Consider the following 26724-nt stretch of genomic DNA (forward strand, 5'->3'; position numbering starts at 1 on the left):
TCTGCCATTTGTAACCTCGTGGAAGTAGGCCTTGGTTTCCCAAGCCCCAATGTCTTGAATACAAAATATGGCATCAAGTTAATGCTTGCCCCCAAATCGCACAAAGTTTTGGCGAAATCGGCACTACCAATAGTGCACGGGATAGTAAAAGCACCGGGGTCTTATAGCTTTGGGGCCATGGAATGGACAATGGCACTCACTTGATACGTCATCTTGATCATTTCACAATTTATGGATCTCTTATTGGTTACCAAGTCTTTCATAAACTTGGCATATCCTGGTATTTGTTCTAGAGCTTCCACCAAAGGCACATTTATGGACAAACTTTTCAACATATCAATAAATTTCTTGAACTGGTTCTCATTGTTTTGTTTCGCAAGACTCTGAGGGTATGGTGGAGGAGGCCTTGGCAATGAAGTCTTGGCTTTGGGCACTACCATTTCTGGTATGTCTATCACGTGTTTCCTAGACGGGTTCACATCATTTTGTGTATCCTCTACGTTGTCATCAATGTCAATTCTTACTTCCTCATTCATATTCTCATCACTCACTTGCACATCATTGCTTTGCTCATCATCCTCTTGCACCAACACATCATCACTCATAACCTTTCTTGCATTAGAGGTACTAGAAACTCCACCTCTACCACTCCTTGTAGTCACCGCCATAGCGTGACCATATTGTTCCCTCCCTTCAGTTTTACTACTGTTTCACTCGGTAGTGCCTTCTTAGGGCGAGTATTCAACGCTTGAGAAATTTGGCCAAGTTGGACCTCCAAGTTTCGGATAGAAATATTGTGGGACGCCAATTGGGCATCGGAGTCGGCGTTTTTCTTTATCATTTTCTCAAACATAGAATCAATCCATCCCATATCATTGTTGGACGTGCTAGGACCTTGTGATAGATATGGAGGCGAGTTGTTTGGTTGTTGAAATATCGGAGGCCTTTGAAAGCCCGACCCCCGATTCCCTTGATTATTATTCCAACCCCCTTGGGTGTTATTGCCTCCCCAATTGCTATTGTTATTGTGAGCACCTAATTTTTGCTCTACATGAAAATAACTCCTAAAAATAAACCAAAAAATAATTTTTAAGGAATTTTAGAAGTTTTTCTTTATTTAGTTGCATTTCATGCATTTTTAATATTTTAAAATCATAGAAAAATTATATAAAATTGTCGTGTTTTAATTATCATGACATCTTATCTTTAATTTGCATTTAGGAATTTAATTGCATTCATTAAACAAAAATCACAAAAAAAATTACTACAATAGTCATGTCCACATTTTAGCTTTTAGTTTTAAATTAATTAGTGTTAAATTAGTAAAAATAAGTAAAATTAACTTTACAAAATAATTTAAGGTAGAGCCTAATTTAGGATTTTATTTAGCTTGTTTAACTAATTCAACTAGATTTTTTAAAATCAAAGAAGGAAAGAAGAACATAAGAGAAAACGAAAGTTGTCTTATTTTTGAATTGGGTCAAGGCTCAAGAGGCCCAAAACAAGTTAAATTCACCCCAAAACCCCTCCCCTTTAATTAAAATGCCTAGACTTAGACCTAGAACAAAAAACATCAGATAATTAGATCCCTGACCTAAGCGATAGAGACCCCTAGAGAGAGCTTGAAAAACTGCGCATCTGAAAATTTTTTCCTCTTCTTCTCCATTCTTTATTCTTCCCATCCTCACTCACCCCAAGCTAAGGAGCCACCTCTTCGTCTAGCTCCCTGATCTCTCTCAGTCTTGAGAGAACAACATCAAGCCAAAAACAGGTTTGGAAATAAAAAATAAATAAAAAATTAAAAAAAAAAATCCGAAAATCACAAACCTATGGAAACAAGAGAGAAAACTGCATTTCGACGAGGTCTGAAGGGGGATTGACTACTGAAGTTCCAAAATTCAACTTCCTCTGTTTTTTTTCTGGGTTTGCACAAGCCATCGAAGCTCGAAGTTATGGTTGTTTTTGTTGATTTGGTTGTTTCAAAAGGCTGCTAAACTCTAGTTCTTTTTTTTCTCGGCATTTAGGTATGTTCTCTATGAACTATCTCAGATTTGCTTTGTTATGAAATTATAATTGATGTTGAGTTTTGTCTGATTTTGTTATAAATTGCGTTGATGTTCTCTCCTATGCTCTATGACTAATACTGTGAGTTCGATTTGTTGCTTATAATCGTTTTCCATGTCAGTTTGAAGTTCTGATTTTCAATCTTAGGATGAAATTTAAAGTTAAAATATGTATTAGTTAATTTAGTTGCTATTGACAGTAGACATATCTTTAATTTCATTAATTAATTCCATTGTTTTAATTTCGTTTCAGAACTGTAGAGGTATATATAAAAGTGTCCTACTATTTGAAAAATGTCAAGAAGGAATAAATGTTCTTGATAAGCTTAGTCTAACTAAGGCGGATTCGACCAAACAGGATCGAATTATATATATATATATATATATATATATATATATATATATATATATATATATATAGCATATATAAAGTTAATATATGAATTATATAATATATGAAGTTAGATTTTACATTTCAAAATTAACGGTCTCACTTCAGCATTTATAGCGCCTAAATTCTGTATTTGTTATTGCTTATAAGACCGACCTACAACTCTTTGACCATTCTTGAGAGTTGAGACTAATTCATCTAAAAATTAAAAATGTCAGAGGTAATGATAAGATTTCATTATGCTTCTCTGGCAGTGATCTAACAAAAATCTCGGGAAACACCCATATTGTAATTGAAAGGGCATTTAGGTCAAAAAAATCTCGAATAGACATTGTTCAATTAGATGAGAAAATTTATTTTAGCGTTCCTTGCATACTACTATGGATAAACATGATTAACATTTTTAAAGTGATAATGTTTATTTTTGTAAGTTTCACAGCCCAAGTATCAATTGGCTGAATTGATAATATTATGGAATTTTGTTTAAGAGCTTTAACTGTTTCTAGCCATTTCTTGCGTCTAGCTCCAAATAATCAAAAATTACCAACCAATTTAACAAAGGTTGATAAGTCATAAGCATACTGTCAATAGAATCAGTCATGTAAATAATTTTGGTGATTAACTATATCACTTCTTTCCACAAATAATTTCTTTAATCTATGACCTTGCAATAATCTCAAATTAGCTTTAGGAAATTGATTAATGAACATCGTAGTTTGCTTTAGGTACGATTAATTAATTATTGTGGCCATGAGTATGGTTTCCGTGGCATGGTCACGATACATAATTCCCAAATTCGGGTATGCATTTCATGTGACCCGATCACAACAACTTCGAATAATAATAAAAATAAAACATGTCGTGAATCGAGGGTGCATTTCATGTAGCATGGTTCGCGGCGTGTTTTAAAACAAACAAGTGTACGACGATCGTAACTTGTTCAAGAAATAATTCCATAAATCCTAAAAAGCGATCTAAATAATTAAAAACGGTTAAAAAGTTAAAAAATACACAATAGGCTTAAAACATATAGTAAATCAGATAATAGGCCAATTATAAATAGTTTAAGCAACCGTGCTAGAACCACGGAACCCGAGAATACCTAATACCTTTTTCCCGGTTAACATAATTCCTTATCTAGAATTTCTGGTTCGTAGACTTATAAAGTAAAGTCGAATTTTCCTCGATTTGGGATTTTAAAATAAATCGGTGACTTGGGATACCATAAATACTCCAAGTGGCGACTCTGATAATTTAAATAAAATAATCTCATTTCGAATAATGTCATTTTAATTGGAAAGACTCCCTTATATACTCTCTCGGGTGGTAAAAAGGAGGTGTGACAGCTCTGACGACTCTGCTAGGGAACAGAACCCAGAATCTCTGGTTCAGGGTTCAAGAATTCGAGTTTAGAATAACTGTTATAGTTGGCTCGTTTTTACCTGATTTTTACATGTTGAGCCTAATGTGCTAATTGCCACTTTGTACCGCTTTGATATTGTTTGGACTGTATATAAATTGTTACGAAACCCTCCTCCCTCTGAGTCTTCTAAATTATCTGGGAAGTGTGCACTTCGTGTAACTTCTTTTCTGTTAGAGTCATATCCCAATTTTAGAACGAGGTTCGGGCAAGTTACAAAGCCAGTGAAGCTTTTGTATTCCCGGTACGCTGCCCCCCCGGCTCGAGCTGTCCGCTCGGGTAAGCCAGGTCTAGAACAATTCACCCAGATTTTTAAACCTAGTATAACATAGCCTCATGCCGGATCCCTAATAGGAACGTTTGTTTGCATCACGTGCATTTGACTTTGAGGACTCAACACAAGGGTTGGGTCCATTTAGGACAGGTGTACCCTAAATCAAAAAGATCATCCTGATGCATTTTACTTGCTACTTGTACATTTATTTGCTTCGGATTGCATGTTGACCGGCTTCTAGAATATGGGAGAAAAAATTAAAAAAAAAATCAAATTGAGGTATGAGAGAGATAATTACCCGTCTTCAGAAAATCTGGTGTCCAAAAAGTACCGAAACTCTGACGAAATTTTGAAAAAAAAAGAGAAAGAAGAGAAAAAGAGAAAAAAAAGGAAAATTATTTCAAAAAGTATTTCATATTTTTCTGTTGTGTCAAAATTGACCGAACTACCCGGGTTTGATTCTCACCGGATATGAGATACGTAGGCAAACCTCATCGGTTCCGGCCCCAATTGTTTTAAAAAAAATTCAAAAATAATTTATTTTAGTTCCTTCTTTAGAAATCTTTCCTTAAAAAAATTCAAAAAAAAGAAAAAAAGAAGTTTTTTTTTTAAAATTCAAAAAAAAAATAGTTTCCTTTTTTCTGAAGTCTTTCATATGAAAAAAAAGAAATAAAAAAAATCAATCAAAAATCAAAATTCAAAATACGGGTTTCCTTTATTTTGAAGTATTTTTCTCAAAATTTTTAAAAAAAAGATTTAAAAAAAAATATTTTACTTGTTTAAAATTATTTCTTTCAATTGTTTTTTTGAAAAATTGTAGTCCAAAATATTTTCGCTTTTGTTTAGAAGTGCTTTTGTAAATAAATAAAAACTCAGAAATTCAAAATATTTTTTAAAAGTCCCTCTTTTGAAAATCAAGAAGCAACATCCAAAATTCAAATATATATTTTTTTTCTTTCTTCTTTAGAAAAAGAGAAAACAAATGAAAATTCAAACAAAAATATTTTCTTTTTACTTTTAAAATTCTCAAAGTTCAAATAAAAAGCAAATTAATTTTTAGAAGTCTTTCTCTCAAAATAAAAAAATAATAAAAATCAAAATAAAAAATCCATAAAAGAATTTCCTTTCTTTTTTTTAAAGCATTTCTTTTAAAAATTCCAAAAAAATTAGTTTATTTACTCCATTCTCGATCTCCGGAACTACGCAAGATCTGATTTATGCGGCGTCATGATACGTAGGCAATCCCTATCGGATTCGATCATTACCATAAAATTAATTGAGTAAAAAATAAACTGAAAAAAAGAGAGAAAGAAAAATTGAGTGAAAAAAAGGGGAAAGAAAAGAGTGAAAAAAGAATAAGAGAGAGTGACAAAAAATAAAAGAGTGACAAAAATAAAAAAGAAAAGAGAGTGCCAAAAAATAAAAGAGCGACAGAAACGAAATGAAAAAAAATCAAGAGTGATTAAGAGAGGCAGAAATAAAAGAAAAGGGGTACATACTGAAAGGGTTAACTAAGGCCGGGATGAAACATGCAACCGTTCAAACATTTGGTAGAAACGTTTAACTATTTAGGTGCATTGCATCCAAACGTGCGATTTCTTATCTATTAAGCATCTCAAAACTAACAAGGTTGTTCGATGTGCAAACTAGCCAGGTTTTGGTGGTTGGTTTTGTTGGTAGTCTAGTCTCCCCTCCTTCACAAGATCCAAAGGTACAGATGGCCTCCAGTAGCAATCTACCAATCATCGGTCCTGAGGATAGCCCGACATCGGCTATTTTGCAGCTAGAATCAGCAGTTGCTGAAGAGAATAAGATCTTGCGTCTCCGCATATTGGAAATGTGGGACGCCTGGTCTAATGGTAGGGAACTGCCAAGTGCAATCCCTGGGTTCCCTGAGTTGATCCCCAGGTCAAGTGAGGTTACCAACGCCCCTGTGCCCAACTCGCTCATCCCATGCGGGCACCCTACAATGCCGTTCAATGATCCTGACTTTCCTTCTGTGGTTCGCCCCCAGGCGTCAGTTTCCTGGACACCTCCAATATATTTCTCTACAACACTAGTCGATACCAGAACACAATCAACTTTACCACGGCTGTATGTTGAGCCTCCAATGTTCTCCTTTCAAGGTCCACAGCTTCAATCAGAAATAACATAAATAACATATGTGACTCATTAACTCAACCTCAACAATATAATCTCTCGGTGGAGCAAGAAAAGGTTGTTACAAATCCCGAGCAAGAGGAAATGGCTCGGAAGATGAAGAGCCTAGAACAAAGCCTGAAAAACATGCAAGGTCTGAGTGGCCAAAAGAGTGTCTCATACTCTAACCTCTGTATGTTTCCCCAAGTCCACTTTCCAGTTGGCTTCAACATGCCAAAGTTTGAAATGTACGGTGGGCACGGAGACCCGGTCGCTTATCTGAAACGATATTGTAACCAGTTGAGGGGTGCTGGTGGAAAAGAGGAGCTGCTAATGGCCTATTTTGGGGAAAGCCTCACCAGAATCGCTTCTGAGTGGTATACGGATCAATAAATTACTCATTGGCATGTGTGGGACGATATGGCTCAAGATTTTGTCTGCCAGTTCCAATATAATGTGGACATCGCTCCCGACAGAAACTCCTTGTCCAATTTGAAAAAGAAAACCGTGGAAAGCTTTCGCGAATATGCTGTCGAATGGCATGAGCAAGCTGCCAGGGTAATGCCTCCAATGGACGAAACTGAAATGGTCATGGTTTTCCTGCAGGCCCAAGAGGCTGACTACTTCTAGAACATGATGTCTGATGTGGGTAAGCCGTTCGCTGAGGCTATCAAAATTGGGGAAATGGTTGAAAACCGTCTAAAAACGGGTCGAATCTTGAGTCATGCTGCTTTTAAAGCCACATAACCAGATGTTCAAAATGGTTTGGAGGGTTTGATGAACAGAAATGGGAGTGAGGAGGGAATCATGATGGTTTCAAGCTCGAGGGGGGCCCACAGGTCATTGAGCCAGTCATATGTGCCTCCTATGGTCCCACTACACTATTATCCCCTTCAAGATGATGCTTATGCCGTGGCACCGCCTCCTTATGCGGTGATGAGCGCGCAATTTACACGCAACCACAACATTATACACAAAACCGAGCTCTACCTCCCAGAAATACCCATCCTTACCAAACTCCATATAATCCTCAACCAAATGATTCCCAATACGATCCCCGCCCAAGAGAGCCTTTTAGAAAGAATCATTTCACCCCTATTGGTGAATCGTAATGAAGCTTTTTCTGAAAGCTAATCAGGCTAAATCTATTGCAGCTAGTGGCCCCAAACCGACCGAACCCCTAGTCCCCCTCGCACCGAGCTGATGCTAGATGTGAATACCACTCTGGAGCAGCAGGACACAGTACGGAGGACTGTTGGACCCTTAAAAGGGCAGTTAAAGATTTGATTGTAGCGGAAAGAATCGTTTTTCAGGATGAAGAAGCTCCTGATGTGATGAACAATCTGTTGCCTGCTCACAACACTGTGCCAATAGTTGGAATGATTTGTGAAGATAATGAATTTGATCCGGCACTGAAGGCTATTGCAGCCATTGCCGAAATAGAAGAGAAGTCGAAAGACGGTCGCCAAGCCTGAAAGTTCCCCATCAGACGGGAGTCTTAGTAGGTAGTCTTGCTATCCTTTCTGTGTCCGGATTATCTCAAGGTGTGATCCGGATGTTTTACTTTATTGTCTTACTTTCTGATGTAAACCCTTATATCTTCAAAAAATTAAAAAATTAAAATAAAAAAATCAAATGAAATTAATATTTCATTGTCCAGGAATGTCTCTTTTCTTAATTTCACTTTTCTAATTCTCTTTTTAGTTTTGTTAAATGCAGATTTCAATAACATGACATGCTTGCGGATTTCATGCCCAGATCCTAAAATGTTGTCAGGCTTCGAAATAATGAGTCAAGAATCAAAATGCAATGAAGATAAGTTTAAGGAAATAAAGCAAAGACTCAGAATAGCTGAAGAAAAATTGGTTCCAGATTTGAAAGGTCCATACATGGTAATGAGTATTGCCAAAAAGAGCATTGTACCTGGGGAACATCGAAAGAAATATCCCTAAAACAACTATCAATGCAGGTGCAATTAAAAGGTACTATGTTTGATCCTTTAGCGTTAATGCTCCGATTGGGATGGCGAAGGCTTTATTTCTCGCTATCCAAACACCAATAATCCTTTTGTAAACCCTTTGAGCCGGTTACCTTCCTTTGATTACCTTTTTTGGAACCTGAAAGTGCTATTAAAAAAAAAGAAAAAAGAAAACAACAAAACAAAAACAAAAAAAAAAGAAGACAAAAAGAAAATGAAATGAAGAATGAAAAAAAAAGAGGAAAAGGAAAGGAAAAAGAAAGAGAAAACAAAACAAAACAGAAAAATAAAAGAAAATCAAAAACAAAGTTTTCTGAACCACGTTCAACTTGATTTCAAAAGGATACGTAGGCAGCCTCTCTCTGGGGTTCAGTCACACCAAAAAAAAAATACAAAGTCCCCCAAAAATGAAATTGGGGCAGATGTTATAATGGTTCGGCGATGATCCCACCTAAAAAGTTCCAAAGTTGTAACTCAATCCAAATCCTTTTTTATCCAAACCCTGTTCAACTTCTTCCGATCAATCGGTGAGAATGTTCAAGGACCGAAGAAACAGTTACTTGGATCCGATACAGTCAAAATGAGAGAAATAAAATGAGAGAGTCTTATTGGTAAAAACCCACACGGGCACCGTGAGGCGACAGTAAGCAAAGAAATCAAAATGAGAGAGTCTTGTTAGTGAAAATCCACACGGGCACTATAAAGCGATGGTGAGAAGAGAAATGAGAAAGGTCAGCTCGTGAAAACCCGCAAAGGGCACCCCTGATCGAAAAGAGGATCCTCACAGCCATCGGCACCGACAGAGTTCTGGAAAGGTTTCTCGATTTTGAGGCAAAAGTTGTGATGAGTTTCTGAGAGTCGGACGGTTTACACAGATCAGACATCCAGTCCAAAAAGTATGTCATGTTCATTGAAGTCCGCATGTACCCCTAATAAGTCCTTCTTTCCTTTCCCCGAAAGGCACACTACTTGTTTTAAATTCATTCTCCATTCCATTATTTGTTTTCGTTGAATCCCTTTCGGTCTAACTCTATTCTGAAACTGAGACAAAGAAGGGATGAAAAGACTGATTTACAGGGTTCTCATTTGACACGCGCTAATGTGTAATGAGGTACCCAGCCTCGTCAGGGGCATCAAATTGACTTCGACCGGCCATGTTGGCCGATGTTTTGAAATTGAAAACTTTTGGAAGTTGAAAAGGTTGAGTCCCACTTGGCTAACCGCCTCGACAAAGATTTGAAAAAGCCAAAGTACCCCAAATGCTTTGAAATTGAAGTTGGAAGAAAGAAGCCAGAAATGAAAGTCCTATAAAGGCGAAATAAAGTTGGAAAAGGTTAAGTCCCACGCGACTAGCCGTTGCAGCAAGTTTGAGGAGCCAAAAGTTCCCCAATGCTCCGAATGGTTAAAAACAAAAAAAAAAAAGAAAAAGAAAAACAACAAGTCAAAAGTGAAAGGCCTACGAAGGCAAAATAAAGTCGAAAAGGTTGAGTTCTACCGACCAACCTCATGGCAAAATCTGGAAAAAACTAGAGGTTCTCAGGTCTTGAAATGAAATCGGTCCCCAAGAAACGAGCGGTTGCAATTGAGATCTTCATCAAAGAAGCTGGGCCGAGATCAAGTGATTGAAATAATCAAGGCCACAAAACCAACCACCGTTTAAAACTAACAATTGTTCTTTGTTTGAAAACATGAAACAAGTGCAATCCAAAGCAACCTTGCAAGAAGCAGGTGCAACCAACCTGCGCAAGGGCTAGAAACAGCTTTGCAGCAATAATCAATACAAAAGGAAGTCTTCTCTGAATTCTTTCCTGCATTTTTACTCATTTTCTTAAAACCAAAAATAAAAAGAAAAAGAAGAAAAATTCAAAATCATGGTAGCCTAGGGTCCCCAACCTCTAGGTACGTTTTTTCCAATATAGGGTCTCCGCTCCCTAGTTGAAGTTATTTTAGACATAGGGTCCTCACTCCCTAGTCTACTTTTCCAACATAGGGTCTCCACTGCCTAGTTGATTTTATTTAGGTAGGGTCTCCACTCCCTAGTCTGATTTTCCAACATAGGGTCTCCACTCCCTAGTCTGCTTTTACAACATAGGGTCTCCACTCCCTAGTCGATTTTATTTTAGGCATAGGGTCTCCACTCCCCAGTTGATTTTATTTTAGGCATAGGGTCTCCACTACCTAGTTGAAGTTATTTTAGGCGTAGGGTCTCCAGTCCCTAGTCTGCCTTTCCAACATAGGGTTTCCACTCCCTAGTTGAAGTTATTTTAGGCATAGGGTCTCTACTCCCTAGTCTTCTTTTCCAACATAGGGTGTCCACTCACTAGTTGAAGTTATTTTAGACATAGGGTCTCCACTTCCTAGCCTGCTTTTCCAACATAGAGTCTTCACTCCCTAGTTGAAGTTATTTTAGACATAGGGTCTCCACTCCCTAGTCGCTTTTCCAATATAGGGTCTCCACTCCCTAGTTAAAGTTATTTAGACATAAGGTCTCCACTCCCTAGTCGCTTTTCCAATATAGGGTCTCCACTCCCTAGTCTGCTTTTCCAACATAGAGTCTCCACTCCCTAGTCTGTTTTTCCAACATAGGGTCTCCACTCCCTAGTTGAAGTTATTTTAGGCATAGGGTCTCCACTCCCTAGTCTGCTTTTCCAACATAGGGTCTTCACTCCTAGTTAATTTTATTTTAGGGATAGGGTCTCCACTCCATAGTCTGCTTTTCCAACATAGGGTCTCCACTCCCTAGTCACTTTTCCAACATAGGGTCTCCACTCCCTAGTTGATTTCATTATAAATTTAAGGTTCCACTCCCTAGTCACTTTTCCAACATAGGGTCTCCACTCCCTAGTTGAAGTTATTTTAGATATAGGGTCTCCACTCCCTAGTCAATTTTCTAACATAGGGTTTTCACGCCCCAGTTGATTTTATTTTAGACATAGGGTCTCCACTCCCTAGTCGCTTTTCCAACATAGGGTCTCCACTCCCTAGTTGATTTTATTTTAGGCATAGGGACTCCATTCCCTAGTCTGCTTTTCCAACATAGGGTCTCCACTCTCTAGTTGATTTTATTTTAGACATAAGGGTCTCAACTCCCTAGTTGAATTTATTTTAGACATAGGGTCTCCACTCCCTAGTTTGTTTTTCCAACATAGGGTCTCTACTCCCTAGTTGAAGTTATTTTAGACATAGGGTCTCCACTCCCTAGTCACTTTTCCAACATAGGGTCTCCACTCCCTAGTTGATTTTAGTTTAGATATAGGGTCTCCACTCCCTAGTCTCTTTTCCAACATAGGGTTTCCACTCCCTAGTTGATTTTAGTTTAGATATAAGGTCTCCACTCCCTAGTCTCTTTTTCAACATAGGGTCTCCACTCCCTAGTTGATTTCATTATAAATATAGGGTTCCACTCCCTAATCTTTTTTTTCCAAGGATACACAATCATAATTTTAATTGTTTTCAATAAAGAAATAGTTTAGATTTTGTTACAATAACTCCCAAAAATTTTCCTAGTATAAACAAGGATATAAAATTTTGTTCGTTTGTCTGCTTTGGTGCCTGAACAGGTTTTCACCGTGGGGCACAAGGTTTGAGATGACCAAAAGAAGAAGTCTCAACCCAAATAAAAGAAAAGAAGAACAAGAAAAGTAGTTGAACTCTCAGTGAAGAAGCGGAGAAAAGATGCGGACTGCTCAAGATATGATTGAAGGCACAAGTTTTGCATGTCCCGCCTTGATCCGAAAAACCGAAGAAGCATGAATCAGCGGTTGCAGCTAACGAGTATCAAGATTCAGATCAGAGTCTGCAGGAAGAACCATACAAGACTCAAGATCAAGATTAGAAGGTTTATAGATAGGAATCTTGTAACTCGTAGTTGATAGGCTTAGCTAGTGTAGCTTTTTATTTTTCATTTTGGTGTAATAAGGAGCTCAGCAAGCAGAAACAGTAGCAACAACAGTGAAATCACAGTTTTTCGATAGTCCCGACTACCAAAACTTTTCGAACTGCACTGATCTGATTCCTTTATAGCTAAGGATATGTAGGCAACCTCGGAAGCAAGGTTCGGTCAGATCTTTCAAAGAATGCTTCCAAATGGAGTTTCAAACGAGCAAAAATTGCTCATAATTGCTCACTTTATCTTTACTCGAAAACTCTTCATATTTTCAAGTAAAGAGGGGCAGCTGTGAGCACCTAATTTTTGCCCTACATGAAAATAACTCCTAAAAATAAACCAAAAAATAATTTTTAAGGGATTTTAGAAGTTTTTCTTTATTTAGTTGTATTTCATGCTTTTTTAATATTTTAAAATCATAGAAAAATCATAAAAAATTGTCATGTTTTAATTCTCTATGTCATCTTTGGCTTAATTTGAATTTAAGAATTTAATTTCATAATTAAATTGCATTCATTAAACAAAATAAAAAAAATTACTACAATAGTCATGTCCACATTTTAGCTTTTAGTTTTAAATTAATTAGTGTTAATTAGTAAAATAAGTAAGATTAACTTTATAAAATAATTTAAGGTAGAACCTAATTTAGGATTTTATTTAGCTTGTTTAATTAATTTAACTAGATTTTTTAAAATCAAAGAAGGAAATAAGAACAAAAGAGAAAAAGAAAGTTGTCTTATTTTTGAATTGGGCCAAGGCTCAAGAGGCCTAAAACAAGTTAAATTCACCCCAAAACCCCTCCCCTTTAATTAAAATACCAAGACTTAGACCTAGAACAAAAAACATCAGATAATTAGATCCTAGACCTAAGCGATAGAGACCCCTAGAGAGAGCTTGAAAAATGGCGCATCTGAATTTTTTTTCTTCTTCTTCTCCGTTCTTTATTCTTCCCATCCTCACTCACCCCAAGCTAAGGAGTCGCCTCCTCTTCTAGCTCCCTGATCTCTCTCAGTCTTGAGAGAACAACATCAAGCCAAAAACAAGTTTGGAAATAAAAAAATGGAAAAAATAAAAAAAATCTGAAAATCACAAACCTTTGGAAACAAGAGAGAAAACTGCATTTCGACGAGGTCCGAAGGGGGATTGACTACTGAAGTTCCAAAATTCAACTTCCTCTATTTTTTTCTGGGTTTGCACAAGCCATCGAAGCTCGAAGACATGACTATTTTTGTTGATTTGATTGTTTCAAAAGGCTGCTAAACTCTAGTTTTTTTTCTTGGCATTTAGGTATGTTCTCTATGAACTATCTCAGATTTGCTTTGTTATGAAATTATAATTGATGTTGAGTTTTGTCTGATTTTGTTATAAATTGCGTTGATGTTCTCTCCTATGCTCTATGACTAATACTGTGAGTTCGATTTGTTGCTTATAATCGTTTTCCATGTCAGTTTGAAGTTCTGATTTTCAATCTTAGGATGAAATTTAAAGTTAAAATATGTATTAGTTAATTTAGTTGCTATTGACAGTAGACATATCTTTAATTTCATTAATTAATTCCATTGTTTTAATTTCGTTTCAGAACTGTAGAGGTATATATAAAAGTGTCCTACTATTTGAAAAAATTTCAAGAAGGAATAAATGTTCTTGATAAGCAGTGTCTAACTAAGGCGGATTCGACCAAACAGGATCGAATTATATATATATATATATATATATATATATATATATGAAGTTAGATTTTACATTTCAAAATTTACGCTCTCACTTCAGCATTTATAGCGCCTAAATCCCCCTCGACACCGCATCTTTGTAATCAGCATTTCAGTTATCAATAAAATCATCATCATCATTCAAAACCCAATTCTCTCTCAGCTTCCGCAATTGCTCATGACATTGGTTTTCCCGCACGACACTGGCAATCTAGTCTAGCGTGCGGAGGGGACCTCATTGGCGGACAACAACCGCACTGACATCGGTTGCTTAGCCTTACGTTGCCCTTCCAAAGAACATCAGGAAGGTGTTGCGTAATAGTTGGTATCAGAGCAACTGTTACGCAACACCTTCCTGATGTTCTTTGGAAGGGCAACGTAAGGCTAAGCAACCGATGTCAGTGCGGTTTCTGTCCGCCAATGTATTCTATATTTGCTATTGCTTATAAGACTTTTTTTTTTTGGTAACAAAGGGAAATATTCATATATATTAAGTCATGGACAATGGATGTCTCATTACAGTTGCTTTGAGTAGATAGTACACATAGGTTTCCAAAACTAGCAAACTTAGTAGACATAGATATGAGGATTCTTCTAGTGGACAACACGCCTTTTTTGTCTGATTGTAAGGTGCCTTTTTTGTCTGATTGTAAGGTTGAAAATACAGACGTCGGCGGATAGTTTAAAATATATATATATTATCACTTGATTGCTTCTTAGACCCTTTATTTGCCAAAGCATGCGCTACTTTGTTTCCCTCCCTGAAGCTATGCCGGATGACTGGATTCCCCAACCTCTTCAACTGAGACCTGCAAGAGTCAATTAAATTGTTAAAAATAGGGATTTTTTGTTGTAATAGTTCAATTACCTTGATAGAGGCTGTTTCAATTTCCACCGGAGTTAGTTGATGGTTTATTACTAGATGCAGCCCATGCTCTAAGGCACTTAGCTCGGCATGAGTGTGGTTGAGTGCATAGATCTTTTTGGAGAATCTTATAACCCAGTCCCCATTAGCATTTCTTATAACACCTCCAATACCACCAGTCTTGTCTTTAACGTAGTAGCAGCCATCCATGTTAAGCTTAAAAGATCTTGGAAGTGGAGGGAACCACCTGACTTGGATATTTTTAGTAGTAATGGGAGTGGTCGAGGTCCCTGTATAGAACACATATTCCATAGCCCTCATACACACTGTTTTAATATCAACAAACATGTTAGTTCCATTAAAGACATTATGGTTTCTGTTTGTCCAAATGTGCCACAGGGAAAAGGGAAAGAAAAAGTCCCAAGGTATAGGGTAGTTGAGGATGGGAATATTTATGTCTTTTATTAATTAAAGCCAGTGGATCTAGTGATAGGGGGAGAACAGTGACATTTAACCCAAGGTCCAACCAGAATTTTCGTGCAATAAGGCATTCGAGAAAAATATGGTGGATAGATTCTGAGGGATGCTTGCAAATGATACAATTAGAGGTTACATTGATACCTATATGATGCAGATAGTTATTTGTGGGTAGCTTATTATGAGAACAAAGCCAGAGAAAGAATTGGATTTTTGGCAGTGTATTTTGAGTCCATATCCAGTTAAAATCATACCCATAGTCAGGCGTGGGATGAAGTAGTTTGTTAACCAACTTTGTGGAAAAAATGTCATTTGTATTTAAAGACCAGTAAGGGGTATCTACCTTATTCTGGCTCAGAGAGATTGCCTTAGTTTGGTTGATAAACTCTTATGGGATATGTAAAGAAATTCTTGACCAATCCCACTGGAGGCCATCCCAAATGTTATGTAAACTAAGTCTAAGGTCCTTTTGGGTCAAAGGACCTTGAATAATTGAACGGAGGGGTGGTGAATGAGGAATCCATCTAGAGTTCCATAAGTCGATATTATTTCCTGACCCTGGGTCCCATGCTATAGCCTTAGAGCATATGGTACCACCCTTTAAAATATTTTTCCAAATAAAGGAATTGGAGGATGCGTTGTTTTTGGGGCATTACTTTTTAATTAAGGTATGTTCCAAAAGGGAATTGTTTTGAGAGAAGAGTCTCCAAGCGAGACTTGTTAGAAAAGTTATGTTTTTATCATGAGTTTTTCGTATTGCCTAAACCTCCTTGGTCCTTTGGTAGAGTGACAGTGTCCCAGTTTATATAATGAATTTTCCTTTTTTGAGGGGTAGTGCCCCATAGAAAGTTCCTTTGAATTTTATCTATATTGTGACAAATTTTTTTAGGAATAAGGAAGTATTGCATGGCATATGCTGGGATGATGTTGAGAGTAGAATTGATGAGAGTGAGTCGACCCGCTGGAGTTAGGAAGTTTAATTTCCAGTTAGCGAGCTTACTTTTTATATTGACTATGATGTATTAGAAATCATAGGGTCTAGGTTTATTATTCACAATGGGAAAGCCGAGATATTTGCCAAAAGTATTGGTAGCTCTTATTTTTAAAAGATTCTGAATTAATTGACGAGGGCTTTCTTGACAGCCTTTTGAGAATATAACCCTAGATTTGGTAGGGTTGATTTTTTGCCCTAATAAGGTGCAAAAATGGCTCAGACAATTATGAATCGATTGAATTGATTTTTGGTTAGCTTTAGCCATAAGGGTAAGATCATCTGCAAAGAACATATGTGAAAGTTGGGGTCCATTTTTGTTAAGGGTGATAGGATCCCAGAGTTGGACATCGACTTGATGATTAATATAGGTGGATAGGAGTTCCATGCATAGGATAAAGATGTACGGGGACATAGGATCTCCTTGTCAAATACCCCGGGAGGGAGAAAAATAGTTTATTTTGGTACCATTGACGAGGATGGCAATGTTGCTAGTGGAAATGCAGTTTAAAATGAGCTTTGAGATTTTTGAGGGAAATTTTAAAAACTGAAGAGTACGGTAGACAAAGGACCACTCAACACGATCAAAAGCTTTTTATGGTTTATTTTTATAATAAACTTGCCCTCCGTCCCTCTAGTTTTATTAATATGGTTCATGACTTCCTGGACGAGGATAGCATTATCGCAAGCACTACGTCCTTTAAGGAAGCTAGTTTAGCAAGGGCCAATAAGGTCAGACAGATATAACTTGATGCAATTTGCAATGATCTTTGTAATTATCTTATAGATAGTGTTAGAAAGGCCAATAGGCCGATAATTCTTGAGGTCATTAGCGTTATGGAATTTAGGGATAAGATAAAGATATGTGTTATTTATGGAGTCAGGTAATTCCTGAGTATTGAAGACGTGTCTACAAAGTTTGATTATGGAATTCCCTACTATATTCCAGTATTTCTGAAAACAGAAGGCGTGCAGGGCTTGGGTGACCTCATGGTCTAGCAAGGGGTTATCCAAAAGGAGAGGTGAATAAGACTGACCCACAACTCTTTGACCATTCTTGAGAGTTGAGACTAATTCATGTGAAAATTAAAAATGTCGGAGGTAATGATAGGATTTCATTATGCTTCTCTGGCAGTGATCTAACAAAAATCTCAGGAAAAACCCATATTCTGATTGAAAGGGCATTTAGGTCAAAAAAATCTCGAATAGACATTGTTCAATTAGATGAGAAAATTTATTTTAGCGTTCCTTGCATAATACTACGGATAAACATGATTAACATTTTTAAAGTGATAATGTTTATTTTTGTAAGTTTCACCGTCCAAGTATCAATTGGCTGAATTGGTAATATTATGGAGTTTTTTTTAAGAGCTTTAACTGTTTCTAGTCATTTCTTGCGTCCAGCTCCAAATAATCAAAGATTACGAACCAATTTAACAAAGGTTGATAAGTCATAAACATACTGCCAATAGGATCAGTCATGTAAATAATTTTGGTGATTAACTATATCATTTCATTCCATAAATAATTTCTTTAATCTATGACCTTGCAATATTCTCAAATTAGCTTTAGGAAATTGATTAATGAACATCGTAGTTTTCTTTAGGCGTGATTAATTAATCATCATGGACTTTGCGGTTAATGCTGCTCGGTGGGCCGGGCCTGAACCGGACCGGACCGGGCCCGCGGTCCTAACGGGCCTGGTGGGCCTGGTGGGCCGGTCCTGGGTGGGCCGGTCTTGGTGGGCCTCTGAGCCCGTCACGGGCTGGTCTCCATGGTTGAGCCCACGAGCCCGGGACCGTTTGGCCCGGGACCGGCAGGCGGGCCTGGGCCGGTCCTGGCGGGCCTGGCGGGCCCAACGGCTATTTTAAAAAAAAAAAAAAAAAAAAAAAAAAAATCAAACGGCCATATTTAAAATCTAGCCGTTTGGGCTGAAAATATGACCGTTTTTTAAGTTAAAAAAATGGCCATTTGGCCCCCAAACTTTATTTTAACCCCAAACTTTATATAATTACACTTTTCCCCATTTCTCAACTATAAATACCCCCTCATTCTTTCATTTTTATTCACCAATTCATCAATATCTCTCAATATCTCTCAATCTCTCTCAATCTCTCTACTACAATTACTTAATTTATTGTTGAAATTTCGTGAAAAATTGTGAAGTTGTTGAATTGAAGTTTTCAAGTGTTCAACGATTTTCAATTTTCAAGAAGTTGTTCGGCAATCCGGTAAACTCGTTTCAACTCTTACGTTTTTATAATATATTTTTGTGTGGTTTAGTTTGCATAATTATAATTAATATGGCATTTACTTTGAAAAAAATGTTTGGTAAAGGAAAAGATAAAACCGGTGAAAGTAGTGGCCAACCAACTACCCTTCCCCCGGCTCCCCGACCTAGAAAAGATAAGCAAGTTGAAAGTAGTCGCCAACCTAGACGTCCTCCTCCTTCCGTAATTCTTGATAGTGATCACCCTTGTTTTCAATTTACCGATAGTGAATTTTATCATAATGTTGCACCAGGTGATAGATTAGATGATGAAATTATGAATGCTCTTTATCCTAATGAAACCATCTTAGAAAATAATGAGGAAAATGAGGATGATGATGAAACTCAAGCACCGGATTTAGATGATACACCTACTAGTCCTCTTAATAACCCAAGTGATGCACCGGTCGACCCACCTGTAGAAACTCCTACTTTTAATAGAGAACCTGCTAAACGCTTAGAAACATCATTAGTTTGGAATTTTTTTACTCAAGTAAGAGAAAAAATAAGGCTAAGTGTAAAACTTGTGGGAAATTAATGTCGCATAAATATGTAGGAGACCGTAGCGGCACAGGTAGTTTGACTAGGCACATAAAAACACACCCTAGAGATAAGGCTAGATTTTTTCAAATGAAAGCGCATCTAGAGGGGACAAGTGTAGATTCTGCGATTAACCCTAGTACAGGTTCAAATCTAGTTCAACCAGGAATTAACACTGTCACTGGAGGTATTTTATATTACGATCCAAATAGAGATCGTGAAGAATTAGCAAAGATGATTACTGTTATGTGCTTACCTTATACTTTTGCTTCTAATCCTAATTGGGTTCATTATATTAGAAGAGTGTTTAATCCTACTTATAAAGGTTGGCCTCGCGCAACAGTTAAGAGTGATATTTATAAATTCAAACATGAATATGAACAATATTTGCGTTATTTATTTACTCATATACCTAATCGGATTTCTATTACTACTGATATTGGTAGAAGTGGTAATGATTGTGATTACCTAACTGTTACAAGTCATTGGATAGATGAAGAATGGATAATGCAAAAACGCATAATTGCATATAGAATAATTAATTCGCGTCACACAGGTAAATTTATAGCTAACACTGTTGCAGATATTTGTAGATATTTTTGCTTTAGCGATAAAATAATGGCAATTTCAATGGATAATGCTTCTAGTAACACCAGTGCTATAGGCATGCTTACAACAACACTAAATCCTGCATTTACTAATATTTTCCATGTTAGATGTATTTGTCATATTTATCATTTAATTGTCGGTGATGGTATGCGAATATTAAACATAGAAATTGAAAAGGTTAGAATGGCTCTTAATTGGCTTTTTTATTCAAACCGTAGAAGTAGACTTAGAGAGTATTTTAAAAAATGTGATGAATATGGCCTTAGAGAAAGAAAGGTTCCTAAACCTTGCCCGACTAGATGGAATTGTATGTACGAAAGTTTAGTAGTAGCATATGAATATAGAAACCCAATTAATGCAACGTTTAATTCTCGGGTAGGTGGTGAAGATGATGATGAAATGCTTACCACTCAAGATTGGACTAATGTTAAAATTCTTTTAGATTTTTTAGAACATTTTCAAATTGCAACAAATGCATTTTCTGGGCAATATTATCCTACTATTTCAAACTGTTTAGTTTATATTGCAGCACTATCTGATTTGTTTGTTGAATTTAGTGAGGGTGGGGATATTTATGAACTTGCTATAAATGAAATGAAACAAAAGTTTAAAAAATATTTTTTTCCTATCCCTCCTATTTATGGTCTTGCTGCAATGCTAAATCCTACAATGAAATTGGGAGGTCCTCATTTTTGGTATTCAAATATTTATAAGGCTTTAGATCTTTCAAATGAGGAAATTGCGACACTTGCAGATGCAAAAGCTTCAATTAAGATTAACGCTCAAACAGTTTATAATGCTTATCAACTTGCCTTAGAGCATGCTAGGCCAACTATTCCAACCCCTACTTCGTCTAGCTCACAATCCTCTAAAAGAGTTGCGGGCTTAAAAGCTCTTAAATCTTGGACGGAGTTCAGGGGGTCTCAAGGTGAAAATTATGATGAAACTTCACATCTAAATGAGCTTCAAGTTTATTTGTCTCAGGGACTTGAAAAGGAGAATCCAGACGGCTCTTTTGATCTTTTGGAATGGTGGAAGGCAAGGGAAAAACATTTTCCTGTTCTTGCAAGGATGGCTCGGGATATTTTATCAATTCAAGCTTCAACTGTTGCATCAGAGAGCGCTTTCAGTCAAGCAAGACTGCAAATAGGTGATCATAGAGCGTCTATGAGGGATAGCTTGGAAAAATCAGTATTGTTTAGAGATTGGATCCGCTCGGAAAGAAGAAACTTTGGAATTGCAGAAGCACAACCGGCGATAGATGAAGCTTATGAAGAAATGATAGCGGAACTTACGGAGGATTCGGCTTCGCCCGGAAGTGGTGATGAACAAGCTTCTTTTCCACCACCACCAACGCAACCTCCTCCGAACCTTGAAGGATTTATGAGATTTGTTAGAGATAATACATAGAATAATATGTAACTTGTATTTTGGCACATCTTCCTTAGTTTTTTTCCTTCTAATGGTGGTATTAGTACCTTGTTGTGCTCATTCCATTGGGGGAAGGATGACTAAGAAAGATATGTCATTTTTTGGTAATAAAATTTATTGCTTCTACCCATGAGCTTCTTTTCGCAATATTTCTTTGTCTATACTTAGAATTATTTATATGCTACAATATATACATAATATACAATATATATACTACAAGAAAATATATTTATAAGATACAATATATACATAAGATACAATATATATACTACAAGAAAATATATAAGAGAATATATATACATAAGATACAATATAATATACTACAAGAAAATATATTATGCTACAATATATACATAATATACAATATATATACTACAAGAAAATATATAAGAGAATATATATACATAAGATACAATATAATATACTACAAGAAAATATATTATGCTACAATATATACATAATATACAATATATATACTACAAGAAAATATATTTATAAGCTACAATATATACATAAGATACAATATATATACTACAAGAAAATATATAAGAGAATATATATACATAAGATACAATATAATATACTACAAGCAAATATATAAGAGAATATATATACATAAGATACAATATAATATACTACAAGCAAATATATTATGCTACAATATATACATAATATACAATATATATACTACAAGAAAATATATTTATAAGCTACAATATATACATAATATACAATATATATACTACAAGAAAATATATAAGAGAATATATATACATAAGATACAATATATATACTACAAGAAAATATATTATGCTACAATATATACATAATATACAATATATATACTACAAGAAAATATATAAGAGAATATATATACATAAGATACAATATAATATACTACAAGAAAATATATTATGCTACAATATATACATAATATACAATATATATACTACAAGAAAATATATTTATAAGCTACAATATATACATAAGATACAATATATATACTAAAAGAAAATATATAAGAGAATATATATACATAAGATACAATATAATATCAAGAAGTGATATTTATGCATGACAATTTAGTGTTTTACTATTGTTTTGTTATTTTCTTTTTCGTCAAGCACTTTAATAATTAGATATACATATATACTACATATTAATATAGCCATGATACTACAAGAAATTGTCTTTAAAAAAAAAAAAAAAACCCGCTAGGCCCGCGAAGCCCACGAGCCCGGCCCGTTAAGCACAGGACCATGTGGGCTTAGGCCCGTCACGGGCCGGTTCCACCCATTAGGCCCACGAAGACCGGGACCGCCAGGCCCGGGACCGCCAGAGCCCGGGACCACGAAGCCCGGGACCGCGAGGCCCGGCCCGTTAGGCCCACTAAGGCCCGGGCCCGGGACAAAATACAGCCCTAGGTATAGTTAAGTGACTTTTCTGTTACAAACTCCCAAATTCGGATGTGCATTTCATTGACCCGATCATAACAACTTTGAATAATAATAAAAATAAAATATGTCACGAATCACGGGTGCATTTCATGTAGCGTAGTTCGCCGTGAGTTCTAAAACAAACAAGTGTACGATGATCGTAATTTGTTCAAGAAATAATTTCATAAATTCTAAAAAGCGGTCCAAATAATTAAAAGCGGTTAAAAAGTTAAAAATGCACAATAGGCTTAAAACATGTATTAAATTAGATAACAGGCCAATTATTAATAGTTTAAGCGACCGTGCTTGAACCGTGGAACCCGGTAATGCCTAATACCTTCTCCCGGGTTAACAGAATTCTTTATCTAGTATTTTTGGTTCGCAGACTTATAAAGTAAAGTCAAATTTTCCTCGATTTGGGATTTTAAAATAAATCGATGACTTGGGATACCATAAATATTTCAAGTGGCGACTCTGATAATTTAAATTAAATAATCCCATTTCAAATAATGTCACTTTAATTGGAAGGACTCCCTTGTATACCCTCTCGGATGGTAAAAAGGAGGTGTGACAGTTATTGCCTCCCCAGTTGCCTTGGTTACCTTGGTTGCCCTAATTTTGATTGTTGTTCGCTCAGTTGCTTTGGTTGTTGTTGTTTCCATTGTTCCAATTTCCTTGTTGATTTTGATTTTCCCAATTTCCTTGGGATCTTCATTGTTGTTGTTGATTCGGAGCATTGCCCGGTTGTTCTTGGTAGTCGTTCACATACTGAACCTCTTTTCTTTGATCATCATACACATCATCTTGATTGTAACCACTACTACCTTGATCAAATTAATCCGAATTTTCTTGACTTTCTTGAAGTCTTAACTTTAAGATCGGGATTATGCCTTTTGTAAGGTCTGTAAGCACGTGATTTTTGCTTTACGAGCAATCGCTCCAAAAGAAAATAAAAATAGTGACAAATGATTTCGCGGTACAATTTTTCGAGTTTTCCGTGACATGTGTTGTTAGTCATTTATGGGTCTGTCCGTTTTGCATCTAGGCATTATCAAACAAAAATACAAAAATGCCTATCGTTAAAAGAAAATTCAAAAAATGTGTATGTGTGCATCGTTCGTTCTCAGCTGTGAGCTAACCATTTTTATTTTATTTTTATTTTTTTCATTTATGTGTGTTTATCGGTGTGGGTATCACTCAATATGTGTGTAGGTTTATTTTAATTTTTACATTGTTTTAGGAATTTTTGTTCAATTTGAAAAAAAAAAAAAAGAAAGAGAAGGGAAAAGGAAAATCTGATTTGGGCCCCGAAACAAGGCCCAAAACCAAAGTACTGATCCAGTCCAAGACGAGCCTGCCCAAACACGGACTCAAACGACGCCGTATCGGCGTCCCTACCAAAGCCGTTGATCTGATTCAAACGAACGGTCCAGTTCAGGCTGTTCAACTCGCCTCAACGACGTCGTTTCAGGCAAGATGATCTAAGCCGTCCAACCCCATTGATCCAACGGATCCAGGCCCTCCTCTAAACCCGTCAACATGACCCGATCCATGCCTTTTACCCGGTCTCACCCACCATCACGCCCAAACGACACCGTCTTTCCTAAGTGGATGGATCCTGGCCATAGACCTCACTTGATCCAACGGCCAGGATCTAAACCCTCAATACATATATAAGCTCTCCATTACACCCCACGCCCCCCAAACCAAACCCCACCTTCCCCACTGTACACCCTCGTCCCAAACACAACCCCTTCTCATCCTCGAACCCTAGCAGCCGCCCCAGTATCCCTCGCCATTAAAGCCGGCGGCATGAACGCCGATGACCGCCTCCTGAACACCCTAGGACCACCTCACTGTCCTGAACACGAATCCACTAACCACGAGCCTCGAATCACTTTCGTTCGTCTCGAATCTTCATTTGAAGATTTGAGTCGAACCCGGATCTATGCCAAACCACCCCATCTTCATACCAGACACTCCCCTGACCTTCCTCGTGACCAAACCAAGCTTGGTTTGGTCCGAATCTACCCACAACTCCCTAAAAATCAGATCTGGAAATCCAGACTTTAGAACACATGCACCTGGGGAATCTGGCCGGTTTGGACATGGGTTTGAGGTCTAATAGACCTTAATCAAGGTGTTCTCATGTGAGAACACCCTGATTAAAGTTTGTTCGGCCTCAAAAGTTCGAAGATGAATCAGATTTGGGTCTGTTTGATTTAAACATTTTTGGTACATTTTCCTTTCTTTTGTGTTAGTTTTAATTAAGTGGTCGGCATGTTTCGTTGGGTTTGTTTGTTATTTTTTGTTATTTTTCATTCGGATTCCTTTCATCTCTGTAAAGACCTTTTATTTGGTCAATTGTTTTCTGTGTATGATTTGAATGTATTCTGTGATGTACATGTTCGATTAGATTAGTCGTCAAACGAATTAATTCATATAGCCCCAGTAATTGAACAAAAATTGTCTGATGCCCTTTAGGTCCCTGTATGTGTTGTTTATTTGAACGACTGATTATTACCCGTTATAATTAGTGTAGTCGACTTGATAAATGTCGTCGATTAGTCTCCTACGACTGAATGTTCAAATATTCTGAATGGGCCTGTATTGTGATTTGAATTGGGCATTGCCTGAATATTAGCTTGTAACTACCTTGTAAACAATTAAAAAGCCAGGTTGGGGCAGTTCTGAAATCGAATGGTCAAAGCCCAAAGTGCCCTGATACTGCAATGGGCAGGCAGTGATAATCAAGGGCTAGCAAGGGTAGTCTGGGGTTTGAAAAGAACAAAAATGATTAGTCTAAATGAGCTGACAAGTAGGGTACTAATTTGGGATTAAATTAATGCCAATGGGGAACAAGACATAAGAGCATGGGAATTTAAAATGAATACTAAAATGAACCCATAACTCTTGATTAAAGAAAGCCAGGCGTGGGGAACAAAAGGGGCTGGCATCAAAAGATGCTTAAGGATGGGCTTAATGGGGATGGGCAGACTACAAGTTGCAGGAAGCAGGCAGCTTGGCTGCACTAGGTCGATTAGCTTATAAATAAGCTGTTTTAGAACATAAGGAGGGGCTGGAAATTTTAGTTTTGAGAGGGATTTTGTGAGTTAAAGAAAAGTGAAGAAAAACAGAAAGAAATTTCCAGAAAATACTGTAACTGAACATTGTCCAAAACTGCATAAGAAATCAAGCTGGTCATCCTAACTAGGTTGATTACTGTTCCATTAAAAGAAGCCTGTGTATCTTCAGCTGTGATTGCTACTACATTGAGTTTTGTGTGCTGTACATGGAGTTGTAGTTTTCCTGATTGTTTGAAACTGTGCTGGTTGTGTACTGAGCTTTGGTGGTTATTGAATTTCTGTTGGCTATAGCACAAAATATTCTGGTTCTTTTCTCGATTGGTCTTGTTTCCTATCTTGCTTCCTGGGAATATTTGTCTGCTGTTCGACCAACGTGTGAGCTTCATCTTCGTGGCTATTTGGTTGTTGCTGTGTATCTGTTGTTGCTGTGTTTACTGCATACTGCCTAGCAGATCATTCCTTCCTTCTTTTTCCTTCATACCAGGTACACAATTAATACCACAAATGTAACTGAAAGTTTGAGCATGAATGCAAAAGAGAAGACCTGCAGATTGTTTTTTTTATATATACATGAACTGTTACTCTAAATGTCATGAAATAGTTACATTTTTGTTTGGACAATAGAAGCAGCCTACATACTAAGTATATCAATGTAGGTTAACGAATGCTAGCCTTATATGTATGCTGCTAGGTGAAAAAACATGCCCAGTGTAATAAGTTGTATTTCAGACTTAGTCTGATGGTGTAGTATATTCTCTAATGTAGGCCAAATAGGAAAGCTATCCGTTTTAGTTAAAGTTCTTTCTCCCTTTTGCCATATTGTCACATAAATTGATAAACTCATTTCACAGAACAAAGAATCAGTTCAGGGCCTCAACCTCATGAAGGTCGAGCCCAAATCGAAGCAAACCAAGTAGGCCCGCGTCGAACAGGCAGAGGCCCAGGTTTGGCCTATCACGCATAGGCTGGATTTGGGCCTATAATTGTTTGTTCGGCTGACTGTACATACAGCCTCATTTCTGAATTTTTTTTTAGCTTTTCTGAATGTCATTACAAACAACTTGCAATCATTTAATTAATTAGGACTATCTACTGTTTTCAATTGATAAAGACAAACACGACGAGAAACGTAGTTGTTATAGGATATCCTTTTTTAAAAA

The 26724-nt window shown here is 36.8% G+C and overlaps 1 long non-coding RNA gene across 2 annotated transcripts; it reads left to right on the top strand.

Moving 5' to 3' along the window:
* The first annotated feature begins 1535 nt into the window (after positions 1–1535).
* LOC107796798 (uncharacterized) lies at positions 1536–26361 on the top strand. 2 transcript variants are annotated; one of them, XR_012696468.1, is made up of 3 exons: positions 1541–2024; positions 11826–13438; positions 26049–26361. It is a non-coding gene; the product is annotated as an uncharacterized LOC107796798 (long non-coding RNA). The 2 variants fall into 2 exon arrangements; XR_012696467.1 differs by lacking the exon at positions 26049–26361 and having other exon boundaries at positions 1536–2024; positions 11826–13539.
* The last annotated feature ends 363 nt before the right edge of the window (positions 26362–26724 follow it).

Source organism: Nicotiana tabacum, chromosome 11 (assembly GCF_000715075.1).
Source record: "Nicotiana tabacum cultivar K326 chromosome 11, ASM71507v2, whole genome shotgun sequence".
NCBI classification, from domain to species: Eukaryota; Viridiplantae; Streptophyta; class Magnoliopsida; order Solanales; family Solanaceae; genus Nicotiana; species Nicotiana tabacum.